Raw genomic sequence first — 23,754 nt, 5'->3', positions numbered from 1 at the left:
GTTCGAATCTCCAAGCTAAATGCTCGGAATTCCAGAACTTTGTCGGATCGACTCCCAGAGAGATTTCTAGGGCAGAACACTGCTCAAAAACCCCAGAATACTCAAGGAGGGAGTCAAAACTGTGTGTAAAAGTGTCCTATGACGTCAAAATGACGCCATATTTATAGGGAACAGGCGCAATACGGGCTATGGAATCAATACGGCCGTATTGAAATTTTTGAACTTCAATACGGCCGTATTGAGTTCAATACGGCCGTATTGAAATTCAAAAATTTCAATGCGCCCGTGTTGAGTTCACTGCGGCTGTATTGAAGCTTCAATACGGCCGTATTGATTTCAGTACGGCCGTATTGAAGTTTCAGAAACTTTAATACGCCGTATTGAGTTCACTGCGGCCGTGTTGAAGCTTCAATACGGCCGTATTAAGTTTAGTACGGCCGTATTGGGCTTCATTCCCTCCACTTCCTTATTTTAAGCTACTCTAAGACCTCTAAACCTACAGATAGCCATCCTATGGTCTTCTAGGAGTCCTTCTGGCTGACTTTCCTTCGATCTTTGAGGGTCTTCGAGTTTTATTTCCGACCCGGACAATTTTAGGGGTCTACAATGTGTCATAGTTAAGAAAATATATCTCAGATCCTTCACATATCATGGAACTTGATCAAGTGCAGGTAAAGGAAAACCTAACATATGAACCAAGCCCTGTTAAGATTGAGGATAAGAGGACCAAGCACCTAAGAGGAAAAGATATTTCATTGGTTAAGGTTATCTGGGATGATATAAGAGGCGATGCTACATGGGAGTTAGAAGAGAAAATGAAAGTAGAGTACCCTCACTTGTTTATATAGATGGCGATAGAAATTTCGAGGACGAAATTTATTTAGTGGGGAAGAATTGTAACATCCTAAATTTTATAACTATTTATCTATGTATTTCTACAAATTATTATATATATTAAATACTATGTAAGTTAATGTGAATGAAATTTAAGTAGCATTATTTAACCAGATTTTCTAAATTCACTAACATTATTTTATTATCTAAATTGACTGTTTCTCGGACAGCGTTGAGAGCATGCTGTAAAATATGAGAAACTCAATTTAAGAAAATTTAAGTAATCTATAACCTAAATAATAATTTATTGAGTGTAGATTAAGAATAAATACAGTTAAGAGAGAAAATCTCTAAATTAAAATTTATAGAAATTCTCTAAGGATTTAACAAGAAAAAGTTATTCTGCTAAAACCTTAAGCTAGAAAATTATGGAAAAATGTTCAAAAGGATATAAAAATGTTATCATCAATATAGTATGCTTGGAATAATTAATAAAAATGTATAGTTAGGAGAAATTAAAATACAAGTCTCAACCAATCAAATTTTGACACATAAGCAAATTGATATTTATTTAATATTAATTAACATAATTAAGAGATGATCAAGAGACAAAAGTTTGTATTTTTAGTGGTCAAGATTCTAATAATAATATTAGTACCTCAAAATTTTAAGTAATTTGTAAGATATTTTAATAATTCTACAATATTCTAGAAAGTTCTACAAAACTCTCCAAACTAGATATTTAATTACCAAATAATTAAATGGGTTGGAAGCTTAACTATTAAGATATTCAAATAATTCAAGAAAGTTCTATAAAATTCTACATAATAGAAATTTAGAATTGATTAGATACTTAACCATTAAGATATTTAAATAATTCTACAAAATTCTAGGATGTTCTATAAAATTCTACAAAAGAAAAAGGACACATAATCACCATGTGCTTAAAATGAATTGAAAACTTAATCATTAAGATAACTAAATAACTCTACAAAATTCTAGAAAGTGGACATCTCATCACCAAACTATTAAATAAATTGGAAACTTAATCATTAAGATACTTAAATAATTCAAGAAAATTCTAGAAAGTCCTATAAATATCTACAAAATGGACACCTAATCACTATCTTATTAAAATATCTTAGGAAATATCAAGAAATATCTACACATCTAGAAGGTTGGAGAATGGAGGTGGAGACTAGTATAAATAGGAGAAACCACACACCAAAAAGCTCACCAACAACCCTTAACAACTAGACATAAACCAATTCCAAGAAACACCAAAAAATACTCCATCTTTTCCACAACCAAGGAGTAAAACAAGGAGTAAACAACTAAAATTTCAAGAAAAGGGGAAGAAAGGAAGAAGATAAGAGGAAGAGAAAGAAGTAGGAGAAGAAGAAATCAAGGAAATTAGGAAAAAGCTAGCAAGCTTGGAAAAATAGGTATGGGTTAGATGTTTAATTTTATTCATGTCTATATAATGGTAGAATAAATATTGATCTTTACTTATAAGTTTTGATGCATGGAACCTTAGGTTATTTGATATGGTTTTTGATTGTACTTTTTGATAAATTTGAAGTTTTAAAGTTGAATCTTGAAATCGTTGATTGTTTATGATTGAATGTTTCTATTGAAGTTGTTTGAATTGTATTTGAAGAGTTTGATTGAGAATAGTTTTTGAAGTGATAGATTAATAGTAATGCATATTGCATATTGCATAATGTCATTTTGAGTCAAAAGATTTTTGGGGGGAAAAGAAAAGAATTTCAAGAAAATAAATATTTGAGAAATGAATTTTGTACTAAGGATATTTGATAGAAAAAGAACGAGTTTTGTAATTTTGAAATGATACTTTTTATGTGAATTCTTTTCTTTATGTTTACTATCCGAAACATTGGTGGCAAGAGATTGATTGAGAATTGTGATAGTGGGTACTGTCAAGGACAGTTGGCAGTACTAGATGGATCAAGAAAAGGATAAAGTGAGAGAGAGTTTGATATGGTTGTGAAAGTATGACTGAGGTATTTGTTTTATGCTACCAATGTCAGAAGATAGTAAACGGGGTTTGAGTAGAATGGGTAAGACGGGACCTCTGGTCTGGGGGATAGACCTTTGGTCTAGGGAGTGTTTGGGCATGGGCAATCCCATAGATGGCCAGTCTTTATTGATTCTGTGTCGTGGTAGCCTGCCGGGTGCACTAACACTCTGACTACTGTCTACTTGTTCACGTTTAGTGAGGCATTGCCGAATCACTGGACAGAGTGATGTTAAGCTCTAGCTTCACTAAACACTCAAAAGGGAAAATCTCCATGGAGTAATGAGTCAAAACGATTTTTAAAAGTATATTTTCAGTCAAAATCTGCATCTCATTCTCATAAGCTTATTGCATTATTTGGACTATTATCAATTTTTTATGTATATTGATAATTGTATGAACTTATTATGCACTTGTCTGATTTGTTTGTGTGAGATGTGAATGAAATTAAATGTCTAACCCCATAAATATTTTTAAACCCAGATATTGGAGATCTCATAATGCAGAAAAATTGGATGTGCAGTTAGAAGGTCAGATGCAAAAATCCAGAGCATAGGATGGGGGGTTTTATTTTACTAAGTTGTTATAAAATGGTTTGTAATATCTAGTAACTTGTATTTAATAAATTTCTTTTCAATATAAATTTCTTCATTTGTTTAAGCATCTTTTCTACAAAATTATACTAATAATATAAATATTATTAACCATAAATAATTAGTTATGATTAACATATGTAATCTAGAAAGGGGGTTACAACGGGCCGTTCCAAAATCGGAACGGGCCGTTCCCAAGTCCGGAACGGGTCGTTCTCAATCAGAACGGGCCGTTCTGGGCTTCTAAAAAGCCTAAAAAATATAGGTTGGAATGGGCCGTTCTAGACCAGAACGGGCCGTTCCGAACCAATCAAGGGGGGCTTAAAATCTGTACCCCAGAACGGCCGTTCTGAAATCAGAACAGGCCGTTCTAGTTCCCCGGAACGGGCCGTTCTGGTTTCAGAACGGGCCGTTCTAGGGTGCAAATGTACTGCATAACGTTCGGATCCGGAACGGGCCGTTCCGAATCCAGAACGGGCCGTTCCGGCCCACATCTGATGCCTATAAATAGAGAATCTCGGCCAGCAGTTTGGGGGACCTCCAAAATTTCGTCCAAAGCTCCATAGAGCTCGAAATTTCTCCCTTTTTTCTCTCTCTCTCTCTCCTATTGTACTTCTTTTGTGAGGCTTATTGTAGTGTGAAAGGTTGCCACAAAGCACCTAAAATCCCCATAGTTGAAGATCCAATAAAGCTTGTTACGAGGTATTACTCATCAATCTCTTGTTTTATCTTTCTCTTCTTTTATTTTACATTGTTATAATAAAAATAATCATGTAGATATTTTAGAGTCAATTGTTTAATTTAAATTTCAAGCATGTAAATAGTCATCAATAAAAGGGGATTTAATATTTATATTATTATTATTTATAATGTTAAACTTCGTCATAGGGTACCGATTAAGGGCGTTGTAGGGGTGCTTAATACCTTCCCTACACGTAACCGACCCCCGAACCCAATTCTGGTTATCAAGGCCATTATTGGACTTTTAAAAACCTTTTCTTTTTCCAATGTTTTGAGTAAAATATTGGTGGCGACTCCATGAACCTATTTTCAAAACCATTAATTAAGGATTAGTCTGGTGTTTGGGCATTCTTTAATTGATGAGATCTTTAAAAGGATGTCTAAACCATAGGTCGCAAGATCGGACATTTTCGGGTTGCGACAGATGGCGACTCCACTGGGTAAGTTTAAAGAGGGTCAGGCCCATTTAATTGATGAAGTTAATAAAATAAAAAAATAATAATTTAAATATTTTTCCCATTTACCTTGTTTGTTTTCTTTGTTTGGCTTTGATATCTGTTTGCTTATTTAAATTCCGCACCTATTTGAAATAAAATTGTACACAAATCTTTGCACACAACAGTTCCCCCTACACCCGAGGGCATGAGGGTATTAACCATAGGGAGTGGTTGACGTACGACCGGCCCAAGTTTGGCCTTAGAGCCTGCGAGCCTTGTCGGAAATCACACTCAAGGTGATAACCGGTTACTCTAGCCTGAAATACTGTGACAGACCTTAGAGTTTGCCAGGTGACGGCGATAGAGAAACTGGGTCCCTGTAATGGGGGCACCTTGGGGGCCTTAAAGACCAGTGAGATTAGAACCGTCCTATACCACACACTTTTCTTGACAAGGACCACAGACCAAGGATTTGAACACAATCGTTCGTGGGTGTACATTGATTGAGCATGTGTGTGTGCATTTGTTTGTACTATTTCTTCTAATAAGAGTGGATTGGAATTTTAAAATGAGTAAATAGATAATAATAAAATAATAAAAATAATAATAAAAATTTTATACCCCTTCGTACATTCTTAGGTCAGCATTCCATTAACATCATATAGATAGTTTCCTTTTTGTAAAAAAAAAAAATCAATAAAAGAAGTCTCTTATTTACCATGCATCATTCCCTTTTAGATAATAGAAACGTGATAAAGATTAGGCAAAAAAAAAGATGACATGCATTCTAGATTAGCTCATTAATTTCATTCATTTTGTTTTATTAGCTAAGGAGGATTAGGTTGCAGTATGTATAGAAAGTTAAGAGAAGTGAATGCTCTAATATACGACAGTACCTGTGCTCTAAAAAAAAGCCCAAATCGATTTTAAAAAATACTATAGTGGGGCATGTCGCCACCGGCCCGAAACGGGCTTTCGGCATTCGCGAAGGATGGTTGGACTCTTTTATTTGTTTAAAAATATGGATTGCTAGAATGACTTATTCTCAAACTGAGACCTTGTCAAACGAGCAATTTTATTAAGAGGCTCACCAATCCATGTTAATCCCAAGCGGGACCCTCCATGGATTAGCGGTTTTCATAAAAAGGAAGGGTTCATGGAGTCGCCACCAATGTTTTACTCAAAACATTGGAAAAAGAAGTTTAAGGCAATCGATTCAAAAATCGACTTCGGCCATGACAACCAGAGTCGGGTAAGGGAGTCGGTTACGCGTGGGGAAGGTGTTAGCACCCCACAGCGCCCCTTTCGGGTTCCCTATGACAGATTATTTCTAAAAATAATAGTGCGAAATTACTAAATTACCCCTATTTATTCTAAACAATTATAACTTAACTATCTACATGATGACAGTTAAATATACACACAGAAAGCAGTAAAAGGAAAGTCTTAAGAAGAAACCTTTGAAGCGTGCTTTTATATTCAAGTAAAACTGGGAAGCTTTTTGGCGTTCCCTCGCTCTACAAACCCGCTCGCTCCCTCCTAGAAAATTTTAACTATGGAAATCCGGAGGATTTCCCTTCGACTCAGTTCGAGACTCAAGCAAAAAGCTCAGAACTCGAGAACTTTGTCGGATCAACTCTCCGAGTGATTTCTAGGCAGAGCACTGCTCAAAAAAACCCAGAATACTCAAGAAGAGGGTTAAAACTCCGTGTAAAAGTGTAGAATGACGTCCAATTGACGTCATATTTATAGGGATGAGGCGCAATACGGCCTCTGGGGGTCAATACGGTCCGTATTGAAGTTTTGAACTACAATACGGCCGTATTGAATTCAGTACGGCCGTATTGAAGTTCAAAAAACCTCAATACGGCCGTATTGAGTTCAGTGCAGCCGTATTGAAGTTCAGTGCAGCCGTATTGAGTTCAGTGCAGCCGTATTGAAGTTCAGAAACTTCAATACGGCCGTATTGAGTTCAGTGCGGCCGTATTGTAGTTTAAAATGTTCAATACGGCCGTACTGAACTTTTGGGAGGCCGTATTGGGCTTCATTCCCTCCACTTTCTTATTTTTTGCTACTCTAAGACCTCTAAACCTACAGATTGTCATCCCACGGTCTTCTAAGAGTCCCTTTGGCTGACTTTCCTTTGATCTTCGAGAGTCTTCGAGTCTTATTTCCGACCCGGACAATTTTAGGGGTCTACAGCTGCCCCCCCTTTACTTAGTCAAACGGCCTTTTAGTGTACCGGTTGATAAGTAAAGGAGTTGACCCAATTGTCCGGGGAATAAGGCCATCCTTCCGACTTGTAGTGTCTTCCGGTGGAAAATTGCTGAGTAGCCTCTCCAGGTTTTGCTTCGCTCGTCGCCCGAGCCGGAAGCTGCATACCTCCGTGCTTCTGAACACTCTGGTAGCGTGAGTACCGCCTCTCCAGGCTCAACTTCACTCGACGCCCAAGCTGGAAGTTGTGAGTACCGCCTCTCCAGGCTTAGCTTCGCTTGCCGCCCAAGCTGGAAGCTGTGAGTACCGCCTCTCCAGGCTCTGCTTCGGTGCTTCTGACATCCTAGGCAGTTGAGTTTGCCCTCTCCAGGGTTAGCTTCGCTTGCCGCCCAAGCTGGAAGCTGTGAGTACCGCCTCTCCAGGCTCAACTTCACTCGACGCCCGAGCTGGAAGTTGTGAGTACCGCCTCTCCAGGCTTTGCTTCGGTGCTTTTGACATCCTAGGCAGTTGAGTTTGCCCTCTCCAGGGTTAGCTTCGCTTGCCGCCCAAGCTGGAAGCTGTGAGTACCGCCTCTCTAGGCTCAACTTCACTCGACGCCCGAGCTGGAAGTTGTGAGTACCGCCTCTCCAGGCTTTACCTCCGTGTTCTTGACAACCTCGGGGTAGTTGGATACCTCCGTGTTCCTGACAACCTCGGGGTAGCTGAGTACCGCCTCTCCAGGCTATACCTCCGTGTTCTTGACAACCTCGGGGAAGTTGCATACCTCCGTGTTCCTGACAACCTCGGGGTAGCTGAGTATTGCCTCTCCAGGCTTATGCATACCTCGGTGCTCTCGACAACTGGGTAGCTGAGTACCGCCTCTCCAGGCTTGTGCATACCTCGGTGCTCTCGACAACTGGGTAGCTGAGTACCGCCTCTCCAGGCTTGTGCATACCTCGGTGCTCTCGACAACTGGGTAGCTGAGTATCGCCTCTCCAGGCTTGTGCATACCTCGGTGCTCTCGACAACTGGGTAGCTAAGTATTGCCTCTTAGGCTTGTGCATACCTCGGTGCTCTCGACAACTGGGTAGCTGAGTATTGCCTCTTAGGCTTGTGCATACCTCGGTGCTCTCGACAACTGGGTAGCTGAGTACCGCCTCTCCAGGCTTGTGCATACCTCGGTGCTCTCGACAACTGGGTAGCTGAGTACCGCCTCTCCAGGCTTGTGCATACCTCGGTGCTCTCGACAACTGGGTAGCTGAGTAGCGCCTCTTAGGCTTTGAGATGATTTTGTCTCCACAGTCCACGATGCTGCTTCGACGATTGTTTTTGATTTTTGTGCCACTGAGGGCTGGATAACGCAGGGATCCGTCTAGGGGATGTGCAGTTACTCATAGGTTCTTGTGTCCCAACTTTCCATTGGGTAGTTGGTGCCCATTGGGGAATTTCTGATTCCTTGGGGGTGCAGACACAAAGATGCTCTTTCTGATGTGAGCGATGCCTTATGATTGGCTGTCGTCTTTTTGACGTTGTGGAGTATCCCGGTTATCCTTATTCGGGTGACTCTTTTTTGATTTTTTTTGATTTTTGTTGCCTCTGTGTAGGCTGTTATCCGCTGGGGGATTTTTTCGTTGATTGTTATTAGCCTCTTCTGTTAGGCAGATCATCTTGACGCTTGATGTTTGGCTAAGAGCCGGATTCCACTTGGGGAATGATTATTGATCTTTTGATTTTTCTCTTTTTTGTAGGGATGCCTCTTAATAGGCGACTGGGGATTTGAAGTTTATATATCCCAGAGTATTATTTAGAAAGCCTCTTCAGGCTTAGCTTCACTCATCGCTTGAGTTGGAAAGCTATCCTCCACTGAGGAGGTCATAGTCCTTTCGACTTGGATATTCTGTTTAGACGATCAAGCCCTCCTTGGGGAATCTTGCTGATCTTGGTTTGATAGCTTTTACTGGGGAATTTGGCCCATGAGTGGAAGCTGAGATATCTCTGGGGAGTATTATTTCGGCGAGCCTCTCCAGGCTCAATTATTTTGTACAATTTGTCGAGTATTATTTCGGTGAGCCTCTCCAGGCTCAATTATTTTGTATGAGTATTATTTCGGCAAGCCTCTCCAGGCTCAATTATTCTGTGGGAGTATTGTTTCGGCAAGCCTCTCCAGGCTCAGTTATTTTGTATGAGTATTATTTCGGCAAGCCTCTCCAGGCTCAATTATTCTGTGGGAGTATTGTTTCGGCAAGCCTCTCCAGGCTCAGTTATTCCGCACGAGGCGATTGATTTTCTAAATCTTTTGCCTCTTTTTTGTCGTTTTTGGCTTTTTCTGTATTTTTTGCCTTTTTTGTCATTTTTTTTTTGGCTTTTTCTGTATTTTTGCCTTTTCTGTTGATTTGCGGCCTTTTCTGTTGACCGCTGCCATACACAAGCAATTTTTCCTATTTTCTATTTTATGCAATTGCCTCATGATAAGGTCTTTGAATGTGCAACTAATGTGTATGATGCACAAATGCAAGTTTTTATTATTTAATGTTTTTAGAAAAATGAATGGCTCTCCCTATCCTCCTTTTCTTGGAGGAATTTCTGTCATCGACGTGAGGGAATATTTTTGTGAGCCTTTTATGCAGGAGATTATGGATTTTATAGGAACCCCTCCAATTTTCTTTATTGACCGATTATTAAAGAATTTCATACAATTTTTAGAAATACCAATTTAGAGGCATAATCACATGGTCAAGAGAGAAAAGAAATGAATAGATATTTTATTAATATTCACAAGTGTTTTTACAGAAAGATATACAGAAGGAAATTTCTGAAGAATGGCTGGCCTGGGTAGGCTATATACATTGGGCTTAACAATTATATCTGTAATTGTTGCTCTTTACATTCCCCTAGTTGCTTCGGGTGAGATGCCTGAGCCAAGAGTGTAGATGCTGCAAGACGCTTGCTTCTAGAAGATAATCACTTGAGCCGCCTTTCGGTTTTCGATTCAAGTGATCGTTGCTTGCTTTATTTTTGTATCTTATTCTTTTGCCCCTAATTTTTGCCTAGGACATATCCTAGCGGGGATAAATTCGCCTTTGTTTTGCCTAGTACCCTTGTACTGGCGGGCTTTTTATTTTGCCCTAACTTTTGCCTAGGACGCCCTTTTTGGGTTTTCATCCTAGCGGGCCTATGCAAGCAACGTCTTCAAGCATAGTACTTCTTTACCACGTCAGCGTTGACTGGGTATCGAAGTTCTTTTCCATCCATGTCTGTGAGGATCAGTGCTCCTCCTGAGAAGGCTCGTTTTACCACGTATGGTCCTCCGTGATTTGGGGCACACTTTCCGATTTTGTCCTTTTGAGTTGGTAGCAATTTCTTCATTACCAACTCTCCCTCATGGTAGACTCGAGGGTGGACTTTCTTGTCAAAAGCCTTTTTGATCTTCCTCTGATAGGCTTGACCATGGCATATGGCGTTCAGCCGTTTTTCTTCAATGAGGTTCAACTGGTCATACCGGCTTTGAACCCATTCTGCTTCGGAAAGTTTTGCTTCCATAATTACCCTTAGAGAAGGTATCTTGACTTCGACGGGTAGAACTGCCTCCATCCCATAGACGAGGGAGAATGGAGTAGCTCCTGTAGATGTGCGTACTGAAGTCCTATAACCATGAAGAGCGAAGGGTAACATCTTGTGCCAGTCTTTAAATGAGGCAACCATCATTTGCCCTATTTTCTTGATGTTCTTATTGGTTGCCTCGACTGCCCCATTCATCTTTGGCCGATATGGGGAAGAGTTGCGGTGTTGGATCTTGAATTCTTGGCACAGTTCTTCCACCATTTTATTATTCAGATTAGATCCATTTTCAGTGATGATTTATTTCTCCGTGCTTCCACTAGATTATCCTAAAATCTTTTGGGACAAGAGAGAAAATAAAAGAAAGATATTTTTGTTCTGAAGTTTGTGTTTTAGAGGGGATTTATTTTTCAAAAATGGTTTTTGTAAGAATGGATGGCCAAGGTAGGCTTATGTGTTTAGGCTTGTTTGATTAAACACCTATGAAGTTAAAAAGTCGTGTTGTGATTCGACAACTTGGATAGCTTCCCTTGAACCTTTCTTGAATTCGGCTCGTGGTACCATCATGGATTTCTTTTGTTTTTTTTTATTGTCCTTATTTTTGCCTGAAACACCCTTTTGTGGTGTTTTAGCGGACTTTTGTTTTTTGTTTATTTTGCAACCCTAATTTTTGCCTAGGTCACCCTTTCGTGGGATTCCTAGTGGGTTCTTTGCTCTTATTTTTGCGCATCCCCCTTTTTGGGTTTTCTGCCGAGCTTCTTTTATTTTAAAGGATTTCTTTTTATCCATGATGGCACTTGTCGAGGCCAAGGGAAGGTGCTCCAAGTTGTCACACACACTTCCACATAAAAAATGATGCGGGTTTATTATTATTAAGATGATTTTAACCTCATTCATGCTTATTCAAACAGGGTTAAAAATAATGTGGTTTAGAATTTTATTATAAGCAAGAAAAGAAGCAATGAAGAATGATTTTATTATAATCATAGCGGAAACATGTGTCCTTATTTCATCACTGGTATGGGTCCTAATGTTGACCTCTTTTATCTCTCGGCCATGCCCCAAATTCACAGTCTCTAATTTCTCTTGACACGGTCGGAGTAGACGAGCTTCTTGATCTAGCAGTCTTTGCAGATCCGGAGAGATGGTCTCCTCATCACTGTCCAACTCAACCCATTCACCTTCGGATCCCGGTCAGAGCGAACAATTACAGACATAATTATTTTATTGGTTCTGTTTAGGTTTAGAATTATTAATGTTAATGAGGAAAGAGAGAAAAGAACAAAAAAGAGAGTAATGTGTGAAAAATGCCTCTTTATTGATATGTATTAAAACTGTACAAAAACCCTTATTTACATGAAAAGGTTCTCATGATCTCGGGTACTGATCATGAGTCCCTAAAAGAGAAATATGAAGGGGCCCTATCGTGGCTTGTTCTTCTCTCTACTCCTGCTTTGGCAGAGGATTCTTGCTCACGTCGGGCGCTGTCGAATCGAAAGTGACCCATCCAGCATCAATAAGGTCTTGGACCTTATATTTGAGAACTTTACAGTTCTCCGTTGAATGCCCCGATGCCCCCGAATGGTATAGACATTTGTCTTGTGGTTTGTACCAATCGGGGTATGGTGGATCAAATTTCCTCGGTGGAACATAAGCTAGAAGACGCGCTTCTACTAGCTTCGGCAGGAGGTCGCTATATGTGGTCGGAAGTTTATCAAACTTCCTCACAGGGTTGTATTGCGACTTTCCCGACTTCGAAGTGGAAGAAGATAAAGAAACATTTACGGCATTGACTCCTCCCTCCTTCTTCTTCCTGAAGGTCTTCTTAGCTTCGAATGATTGGGAGGGCTTAGCTAGCTTCCCACTTTTCAGCCCTTGTTCCACCCTTTCTCCAATGGTGATGATGTCCGAGAAGAGTGTGGTCGTGTTCCCTATCATTTTGTCATAATAGGAACCAGTCAACGAATTTATGAACAAGGACACCGTCTCCTTATCTGACAGCGGGGGCTCTATTTGTGCCGCCAACTCCCTCCATCGTTGGGCATACGCCTTGAAAGATTCATCATTTGTTTTACTCAAGGCTTGAAGATCTGACCTATCGGGTGTTAGGTCGATGTTGTATTTGTAGCGCTTGAGAAAGGCGTCGGCCAACTGCCTCCATGTGTGTACTAGATTTCCATCTAGCTGCATATACCAGTTGAGCGCGGTATCAGCCAAGCTCTCTTGGAAGCAGTGGATCAAGAGCTTTTCGTTTGTGGCATATGCAGCCATCTTTCGGCAGTACATGTATCTCGGGAAATCTGGCACTTTAAATTTAGGAGGAAATTGAATATCCCTCACTAAGCACATGTCGGCGGCATCTTTAATATCGAAATCATGCCCCTCCATAGCCCTTAGCCGATCCTCTAGGGCGTGGAATTGTTCCTTTGAAACTTCGGGCTCTTTAATCATAATTCCAGCCCCAATAGGTATGGCGTGCGGAGGTTCTTCTTCATGCACCTCCTCTTCCTCATGATGGGACCCATGGTCACTGTGGCTTGATCCATGGAAGTTATGTTGACGCATGAGTTCCATCATTTGCGCCATCTGCTCTTTAAGCTGTGAAAGCTCGGTTGTGAGCTTCTTATTTTGGTCCTCCAGCGCTTCCATCTTCTTGATTTTCTGCGCGCGTGTGAGGACAGAGAGATGACCAGCCACTTTCTAAAAATGAATATTTAATCTAATTAATTTATGGAATGAATACGCTCTTGACATGAGCTTGATAACCCTCCATTTTTAAGGCGCTGCCTTTTTAAAACAGAGTGTTACTACCCTCCTTGACTTATGATCTCTCCTCAACGGAGAATCTCGATAATTATGGGTCTCTTTTACTCATGTCAAGAGGTATTGGTGAACCTAAAATGCATGGTTTATGAGGATGCATGATGTCTTATTGGTAATGATGCACATGCTCCTCACTTTTATTATATTTTCGCACATGGTCTTTCCTCTCATGTCATGGTTTTTTTCATGCATGGGGATTTATTCTTAGTCCTTATCACGAGGTTATTTATTAATGCACAAACAATTGCACATAAGCATTTACACAAACAATTCACTCATCCACGAATAGTCACGAGCGAATCACGAGGTAGGGGTTTCCTGCAGAAAGGTGCATATTCAAGGTGGTTCTAACTGTTCTCACCGGTCTGAGGCCCCCAAGGTGCCCCCATTATAGGGACCCAATTCCTCTCGTCGTAAGTCGATGGAAAGCTCCAACGCACTGTCGGACTCGAGTTCATGGTTATCACCTTGAGTGATGCTTTCCGACAACGGTCTACGGGCACCTATAGACCCATTCGACAACCGGCCGTACTAACATCCACTCCCTATGGCTTACCACTCATGCCCCCGGGTATAGAGGGAACTGTTGTGTGCAAAGGTTTGTGTGCAGTTTTTATTTCAAACATTTGCGAAAATTTAAACATACAACAGTTATTAAAGCCATATAAATAAAGCATGTTATCATACAAACAAGGGGTAATAAAGTAATTTTAACTATTATTTGTTAAAAATAATCTGTCACTAAATGGGACTGACTCTCGAGGCTTCCCCAGTGGAGTCGCCATCTGTCGCCACCGGCCCGAAACGGGCTTTCGGCATTCGCGAAGGATGGTTGGACTCTTTTATTTGTTTAAAAATATGGATTGCTAGAATGACTTATTCTCAAACTGAGACCTTGTCAAACGAGCAATTTTATTAAGAGGCTCACCAATGCATGTTAATCCCAAGCGGGACCCTCCATGGATTAGCGGTTTTCATAAAAAGGAAGGGTTCATGGAGTCGCCACCAATGTTTTACTCAAAACATTGGAAAAAGAAGTTTAAGGCAATCGATTCAAAAATCGACTTCGGCCATGACAACCAGAGTCGGGTAAGGGAGTCGGTTACGCGTGGGGAAGGTGTTAGCACCCCACAGCGCCCCTTTCGGGTTCCCTATGACAGATTATTTCTAAAAATAATAGTGCGAAATTACTAAATTACCCCTATTTATTCTAAACAATTATAACTTAACTATCTGCATGATGACAGTTAAATATACACACAGAAAGCAGTAAAAGGAAAGTTGATGGACTCCTTCCACCAAGGGGATGAACAAACGTCAATGGTGAAGAGGAGCTCCTTGCCAAGGCCAAGATGGTGACCTTAGAGGGTGGACATTCCTTCAAGGGTGAGGCTAAGTGATGGTGGGCGTGAAAGGTGGAGTCTTGGGCGAATAGAAGAAAGGTTGGGAAGATGGTGTTTTGGGTGTTCTAGTTGGCTCTCTTCACTAAGTGGAGGTGAAGGCCATTCAAGGTATCCCTAAACTCACTCTAAGGAGGAGATAAGAGAGGTAGGCCGAATTGACCTAGTGACTAAGGAGAGGATTTGAGGCAAAAATGCTCACTCAAATTCATATATTCCAAAGTATTTACAAGGTGTGGGGTGTTGGGTATTTATAGGAGGGGAGGCATCTAGGGTTGCATTTGGAGTAGGCAAATGCATTCCAAATGAAATGCAAATGAACCCTAGATGCAACTTGGTGGCCAAGGATGGAATCTTTGGGTTTAGATTGGCTATATCTAGGTGCATGATAAGACCATGCAACCTTTGCCCTCCACTTGGGCCTAAGCCTTTCTAACACCAAAAATAGACCCAATAAGCACCAAAAATGCGTCACCCTCTAATTAACACCCTAGCCCAAAATTAAAAACCCTAATCATCTAGAGCACCCTATAATACAAGGGTAAAATGGGAAATACAAAAGAAAATAAATTCTAAGTCCTAAACACCCCAAAATACAAGGGTAAAATTGGAAATACAAGTAAAATAAATTCTATGACTAAAATACCCCAAAGTACAAGGGTAAATTTGGAATCAAAGATAAGGGCAAAATAGGAATAAAAATAAATGCTATAAAAACTTAGGAGCTAAGGCCCAAAAGTAGGCCTCACTCCTCCTATGGTTTTTCAACACTAACCCATTCCTTTTGCTTCCTTCAATACATCACCTCTTGGACTTCTTGGCCTTAGTGTTATTCCATCATTCCCTCCCTCTTGAAAAGGATTTGACCTCAAATCAAGAGGTTCCTCATGGTGGGAATCATGACCAACAAAAACATAAAAATAAGCATTAGAGGTAATAGTATATGACAGAAATGGAAAGTGTATCCTAAGAGGAGTTCTACTAAAAATGCTAAGAAGATTGTCTAAATTAAAAGGACTAGACTCTCTAATGTTAAGGATAGGATCCTCCCCACGGTGAAGTCTAGGTGTATAACTAAAACCTAAAAAGGTAAAAAGACTAAAACTATAGCACACAAATGCATTAGTCCTAAAAACTAAAATATCTTGTTGGAGGTACCCAATGTGGTGACCTAGATATGTACTAGAAAGTAAAGAAAACTTAACTAAAAAATTACCTAAACAACTTTGTATTGCATTATTTGTTAGATACATATGAGAAAAAGGTGTCAAGAGGAGTTTAGAAAACTCATATAATCTAAGTTTGTCTTGTAGGGAAGTAACCAAGTTAAGTTGAAATAAGTTTGAACTTCCCTCAAGATCAAAAATAGAAAATAGGACACCATGAGATGTATCCAACAAATCATACAAATCAAAAGTTGGGTGCTTTATGAGGACAACTAAAGTAGAAAGAGGCTTAAAGAGAAAAGGCTTATCTTCCTTGGGCACCACCAAGGAAGTAGCACAAGAAGTGGGACTAAGTGAAGTCCACTTCTTCTTCACTAAATCTTGAAGTTGAGATTCTTTTTCTTTAAAAGGGATTTGTTTTTGAATCTCCACTTCATGACTAGTGGCAACGTGAGAGAAAGAGTTAAGGTCTTGATGAATGAAGAAAGTCTTTTTTAAATCATTTTCAATGGGAAAGTGACTCTCCCCAAGCATAAGCCCTTTGGAAGAAACATTATCCTGTTTACTCTTCTCTAAGAGTGTTGGTTGTTGTTTTTCATTTTCTAACCACTCTTGAACTTTTTCTATACTTTTCTTTATTTTTTCTTTCTTTTCTATTTTCTTTTCTTTTTCTTTTCTTCTAAGTTCTACCTCTCTTGTTGTATTTTGTTCTTCATGCATACTCCTAGGGACTTTAACTTCGTTGCCTATTTTAGATCTAGTTGGAACAATCCTAGGTTTGGATCCACTAGTTTCTACCAACTTTGCAAGTAAATTTCTTATTTCCTCATTATTCTTTTCAAACTCTTTTTCTTTTCTTCTCATCTCTTCCTCTCTTTTTAAATTTTCCTCTTCTTTTTTTCTTAGGTACTTCTTTAGTTGCCTAAGTTCATCCCTAACACTAGACTTAGAACTACAAGAATTATGACCATGTACACTACAATGAGCACTCATCTTTGATCAAGAAAAGGTTTTCACAAATTTGTTTTAAAAAAAAGGTTTGAAAAAGGTTTTCACAAAGAATGAGTGATAAAAAGGTTTTCACAAAAAGGTTTTCAAGGTGCAAGATAGGTAGGAAAAGGCCTAAGTGTACAAAGTGAACTTTCAAAGGGAGGTGGACTACTAAGAATCACTTAATAACCAAGCCCTCTCAAGTAAAAATCACTAAGCCTTTTCTACTTTTCTTACAAAACAATTTGGCACAACAATTAAGTGTGTGTGTGCACGTTACCCCTAGTAGGCCAAAGCAAGCCTTCTAATCGTAATTGCACAAAGCTAAAGTCCTAAGCAATTTATACTACTAAAAGCTTTAAAACATGCAAAGGAAAGCACTTAAAACATGTTCTAGTCGAGGTCCTAGGTGAAGGTTTTCAAATCACCTTCAACTACACGAACTAAAACCAAGTTGAAGAGGTTTAAAAATGGCCAAATTACAAACCAAAATAATGAGACTAAGGCCAAAAACAACAAAGAGGCCGAGAGAGAAAATTAAGCAAAAATTAGATAAAAACAAGGATTTAAGTCTTCAAACTCCTCCAATTGGGTCCCTTCACAATGAACAAACGTGTTAGACCTCTCCAAGTGTTTGTTCACTCCTTTTTGTGTGGTGTAAGTCCCTCCAAAGGCTAGGCTTGGATTCGGTTCACCCCTCCACTCAAATCCACCAAAGGTGTGAAAATTGACTAGAGTGGGTTTTGACCTACAATGAAATTAAAACCAACCCAAAGCAAGAGTCCAAGAAATAAAAACTGAAAAGCACAATTAAGAAAGGCTAAACTCAAAGAGAATTTAAGATGACAAAACAAAAGAGGCCAAGAAAGACAAGCTAAAAAAAATTAAGACTCAATCAAAGAAAGGAGGCACACAAAGAGAATAATCCTAGAAAAGCACTAGAATGAATAAGTGTTTTAGTTCACTTGATTAAGTCCTTTATAGTTTCGGTCCAGCCAAAGGAAAAGTCCCAAAATAAGGTCAAAATGTCATAGGTTCAACTCCCAAATGCATAGGTATTTGTCCAAGTCCACAAGTCTAGCAACAAGTCCTTTTTGGTCCAAATTTTTTTTTTGTTCTTTGATGTTGTTCTTTGTTGCTCACGGCAATTTTTCTTTTATAAGTCTTGGGTCCGAATTTTTTTTTAAATTAAGCCCAATTGTTGCTTAGGTTTTGCACTTGTGGATGGTCAAAAATTAGGTTAAACTTTTAGGAGAGGAGGTGATGACAAGTGGCATGAATTTAGAGGTCCAAAGGGAATCTTTTTAGTGGAATTGGTTTTGTACTATTTTGGACAAGTAGTTTTGCACAAAAAATTCAGCACACCTCTTAGATTCTTTTAGGGTTTCATTAGGCATACAATAGACTAAATCAAGTGAGAAATGCAAGGAAGTGGGGCGGCAAAGCATGTGCAAGAAGGCATTTACACATGGATGACAAAAATTACATAGAACATGCTAGAACTAAATAGCATGCATGAATGACTCCTAGATGGTTCATATATGGCACGCCCACTATGTAATGCAAAATGGCATATTTTGTTGATTTGTTTCATGCAAAGTGTTTGGCACATACATGGAATTTATGTAGACAAAATATAGGAAACAAAAATGACAAAACTTTAGGTGGATTCAAAAATTAAAAAGCATGTTCTTCATGTTCATATGAGACTCAAGAAAATGAAAAGCATGGCAACCCTAAAACATGGAAACCTAAAATGGCATGGAAGGCTCACAAGAACAAGGTGTGAACCCTAAAGCTATTCGGCCACACAAAGAAAGCAAGGAGTAGGGAAGTGACCGAAAGCAAAAAAGACTCAAAAAGACTCAAAGAGACTCAAAAGGATTAGATGTTACCCTTGTAGAACCTTGGCTCTTGATACCACTTGATGGGTTCCTCCTTCCATGGTTGATGTAGAGTATGAAGGGGAAGACCTTGCCCTTGATCTAGGTTCAACAAGGAAGACAAAAAGGGAAGTTTAGGATGGAGAAAAGGAAGATGGCCGTGAGGTCTAGGTGGTTGGGCGGAAGCTTTTTAGGTGATGGTGTTTGGTGATTTAGGTTGGCTCACTCCAAGGTAGGTGGAGGCCACTCTAGGTATCACTCTCCAAGGGTGGAGAATGAAGGTAGGCTAGCCGAAGCAACCCTAGGGACTAAGGATAGGATTTGAGGCAAAGAAATGCTCTCTCAAATTCATATAATCCAAAGTATTTACAAGGTGTGGGGTGTTGGGTATTTATAGGAGGGGAGGCATCTAGGGTTGCATTTGGAGTAGGCAAATGCATTCCAAATGAAATGCAAATGAACCCTAGATGCAACTTGGTGGCCAAGGATGGAATCTTTGGGTTTAGATTGGCTATATCTAGGTGCATGATAAGACCATGCAACCTTTGCCCTCCACTTGGGCCTAAGCCTTTCTAACACCAAAAATAGACCCAATAAGCACCAAAAATGCGTCACCCTCTAATTAACACCCTAGCCCAAAATTAAAAACCCTAATCATCTAGAGCACCCTATAATACAAGGGTAAAATGGGAAATACAAAAGAAAATAAATTCTAAGTCCTAAACACCCCAAAATACAAGGGTAAAATTGGAAATACAAGTAAAATAAATTCTATGACTAAAATACCCCAAAGTACAAGGGTAAATTTGGAATCAAAGATAAGGGCAAAATAGGAATAAAAATAAATGCTATAAAAACTTAGGAGCTAAGGCCCAAAAGTAGGCCTCACTCCTCCTATGGTTTTTCAACACTAACCCATTCCTTTTGCTTCCTTCAATACATCACCTCTTGGACTTCTTGGCCTTAGTGTTATTCCATCAAAAGTCTTAAGAAGAAACCTTTGAAGCGTGCTTTTATATTCAAGTAAAACTGGGAAGCTTTTTGGCGTTCCCTCGCTCTACAAACCCGCTCGCTCCCTCCTAGAAAATTTTAACTATGGAAATCCGGAGGATTTCCCTTCGACTCAGTTCGAGACTCAAGCAAAAAGCTCAGAACTCGAGAACTTTGTCGGATCAACTCTCCGAGTGATTTCTAGGCAGAGCACTGCTCAAAAAAACCCAGAATACTCAAGAAGAGGGTTAAAACTCCGTGTAAAAGTGTAGAATGACGTCCAATTGACGTCATATTTATAGGGATGAGGCGCAATACGGCCTCTGGGGGTCAATACGGTCCGTATTGAAGTTTTGAACTACAATACGGCCGTATTGAATTCAGTACGGCCGTATTGAAGTTCAAAAAACCTCAATACGGCCGTATTGAGTTCAGTGCAGCCGTATTGAAGTTCAGTGCAGCCGTATTGAGTTCAGTGCAGCCGTATTGAAGTTCAGAAACTTCAATACGGCCGTATTGAGTTCAGTGCGGCCGTATTGTAGTTTAAAATGTTCAATACGGCCGTACTTAACTTTTGGGAGGCCGTATTGGGCTTCATTCCCTCCACTTTCTTATTTTTTGCTACTCTAAGACCTCTAAACCTACAGATTGTCATCCCACGGTCTTCTAAGAGTCCCTTTGGCTGACTTTCCTTTGATCTTCGAGAGTCTTCGAGTCTTATTTCCGACCCGGACAATTTTAGGGGTCTACAGGGCACTTGCTTTGATATGTTTTTTAAAGTAAGTCTTCTTAGAATCTAATATAGACTCTCACTTAATACTTTCAAAATATATTTGAGCATTCACATATAAATAAATCAATGAGACTGATATTTATAATTCTCAACTTTTTATACATTCTGCATTACATTCATTTAGAGCATATCCCTCCTTGAAAAAGAATAAATGAGAATAAAAAGGGAAATTAACCTATGTGCGTTAGTCGAAAGTAATGGAAGCAAACCGTGCATAAAGAGTTTAGAGTAAATCATCAAGATGCCCTAAGAGGACAAAGCCGTGTCGTGCAACCGTGAAATCTAGGCGGAATAGGGATGGACGAACCCACACTCCTAACGAGTTGTAAGAACCTGAGGATGACGAATCTCTCAAACACTGAGGCAAAACGATTAGAGCTTTCTCGAAAGGTGATTTCAACAAGAGAGAAGCATTGCTTGTTAAGAAGCTGCTAGAATGAAAACCCGCAAAGGGCGTTCTAGGCAAAAAAAATAATAATAAAAAAATAAATAAATAAATAAAACACTGTCTGTTCGAGCTGAAAATTGAAAGACAGCTTGAACGTTCCTCTCAAGATTTCATAGAAAGCTCTATCATCGCTTCTACCTCTTCCTACATCTCAGGAAAGATATGGGTTGAGAAAACCTTCATGAGAGAAGAAGCCAAAGGCCCTCCCTCTACACAAAATCTTCTGAAGCGCCACATCCAAGCAAGTGAAGGACTAGCTCTACAGTTAGATGACCTAAGCCTCTCTAAGGGGCAACCTCCTTCTTTTCCTTTGTGTACGAATCACGAACTTGGGGCATGCCCGGGCCCTCAAGCTACATTAAATGGGCACGTGTAAATTGACAATTATATTTTAATGCCATACACTTTTCTACTTCATTTCTCTTCTCCCTTTTATCTACTCTAAGCCTCGTCATCAAACCTTAAATGAACAAGTACATTTGAAATAAGGATGTCGTCAGAAACAATGGCTTAATACGCAATAAAAAAAAACACATAAAGATCAATCGAATTGGGCATGACTTGTGGATAAAAGTCCAAATGAAATCAGTGCAAGGGGCATCCCCCTTTAATGAATGAATGAAAGATGATCACAAATGCTGCAAAGACAAAAGCCTGGCAGGAAACCCACTAAGGGGGCTGCGCAAAAATTAGGGCAAGGTCCGCTAGGAGACTCACAAACAAAAAGGGTAACCTAGGCAAAAGTAAGGATCAAAAGAAAATGTCCGCTAGGGAACATATCTCAAGTAACCTAGGCAAAAGTTAGGACAAAGTAGCATCCCGAGCTGAAAACTGAAAGGCGGCTCGAGAAGATCATTTAATCAATATGCAATCCCAAGTCATCGCTTAACTTTGAAGGAAATAATAAGCTAACGCAGAAAATGATTTCCTCACTTTGAATGTGCTTGGTCATCAGCCTAAACCACTAGCCTACCTCGGCCAACCATCCTTCTATAAACCATTTTTGAAAAAAATCCTTTCTACCAAAACTTTTACAAAAAATATATATGTATCCTCTTCCTCTCTTTCCTCTTGACCTATATGGCATTAAGATAAATTTGAGAGATACACGGAGTATGCACAGTGAAAACTCACAAGGAGAAGATGGAGGTGTCCTAGAACAGAGTCTAGGTACACCTAATCTAAGAGCTAACATATCATATTCGGTACAAGCAAGAGGGCAGAACTACACAAACCTCAGGTTCAAGAAGAAACACTGAATTCGACAGGGCTAAAGGCTAACAGTCCATGTCATTGATCAATGCGCATAAATTAGTTTCTTGAAAGTAAAAATAAATTTGCATTTTAAGCATTAGCATAGAAGCATCACTGCATAACATGCATATGGCACAAGCGTGCACAAAAGGGTATAAGTTCATTTAAAAAAAAAGAAATTTGAAAAAAATCCAATCCACTTCTGCTTTGCATGTTTTTTTTGCATTCTTGCATTCTTTGTGTGTGTCTATCCATCACTTGCTGGAGGAATCAAGAGGCCGAAGCATTCATAAAAGCTCAACAATCAAACAAGAAAGCCTATAAGCATGAAGAGGCCATCGCGCCCTACTCCTCAACCGAATGAAGGATGATCTAAGAGAATGCCAAGACCAGGAATGACTTCCTAACCAAAGCCAGGAGTGGCTTCCAAAATAACACTCATCAATAAAGATTCAACAAATAACATCATCATGTGATCCCTCCACCAATGATGACAACAAAAGATAAAAAAAAAACAGAAAAAGGCAAGTTTCATACATGTTGAAAAAAGTCGAAGCATTTATAAAAATAGCAGAAAAAGGAAAGCTTCAAACATGAAAGAGCCGAAGCTAAACAAAAATGAACTTCAAAAAAATCTATCACAAGCAGCGCCTGGAGAGGCATCACAATACTCACGTGGTAGGGGCAACACTGGAATCCCCGCCAGCCATCCACTTCTCTGCCCACCAACACAGGGGCACAACAAACATCTCCTGCCCATCCACTTAGGGGCAGTCTTTCATTCCACAACAATCAATGAATCAAAAGGACTTAGCATTTCGCCTGGAGAGGCATCACAATACTCACATGGCAGGGGCAACACCAGAATCTCTGTCAACCATCTACTCCTTTGCCCACCAACACAAGGGCACCACTTATCAACAATCCTCGTCAAGGGGCAATCACATCATCAACACCAGCAGACGGCCTAGAGAGGCTATGAAAATACTACGGCCTGAAGAGGCTACGAAAATACTACGGCTTGAAGAGGCTACGAAAATACTACGGCCTGAAGAGGCTACAAAAATACTATGGCCTGAAGAGGCTACGAAAATACTACGGCCTGAAGAGGCTACAAAAATACTACGGCCTGTAGAGGCTACGAAAATACTACGGCCTGTAGAGGCTACGAAAATACTACGGCCTGAAGAGGCTACGAAAATACTATGGCCTGGAGAGGCTACGAAAATACTACGGCCTGGAGAGGCTACGAAAATACTACGGCTTGAAGAGGCTACGAAAATACTACGGCCTGAAGAGGCTACAAAAATACTATGGCCTGAAGAGGCTACGAAAATACTACGGCCTGAAGAGGCTACAAAAATACTACGGCCTGTAGAGGCTACGAAAATACTACGGCCTGTAGAGGCTACGAAAATACTACGGCCTGAAGTGGCTACGAAAATACTACGGCCTGAAGAGGCTACGAAAATACTACTACGACAACGAGGGTACCACCGAGTTCCTCAAAGTCAAAATCGGGACCGCCGTCGAGCTCCCACCATAGGTCCGTTGAAGCCTTAAAAATCAGCACAACTTGATCGAGAGCCGCCGTCGAGCCTCTCAAATCAATG

General features: G+C 39.9%; 1 long non-coding RNA gene across 1 annotated transcript; it reads left to right on the top strand.

Moving 5' to 3' along the window:
* Positions 1-1,012: 1,012 nt before the first annotated feature.
* LOC145955777 (uncharacterized) lies at positions 1,013-3,532 on the top strand. Its single transcript, XR_014432472.1, has 2 exons — positions 1,013-2,279; positions 3,356-3,532. It is a non-coding gene; the product is annotated as an uncharacterized LOC145955777 (long non-coding RNA).
* The last annotated feature ends 20,222 nt before the right edge of the window (positions 3,533-23,754 follow it).

This window comes from Cajanus cajan, chromosome 3 (assembly GCF_000230855.2).
Source record: "Cajanus cajan strain Asha chromosome 3, NIPB_CcT2T_4, whole genome shotgun sequence".
In the NCBI taxonomy this organism is placed as follows: domain Eukaryota; kingdom Viridiplantae; phylum Streptophyta; class Magnoliopsida; order Fabales; family Fabaceae; genus Cajanus; species Cajanus cajan.
This window is presented reverse-complemented; position numbering and strand designations above follow the sequence as displayed.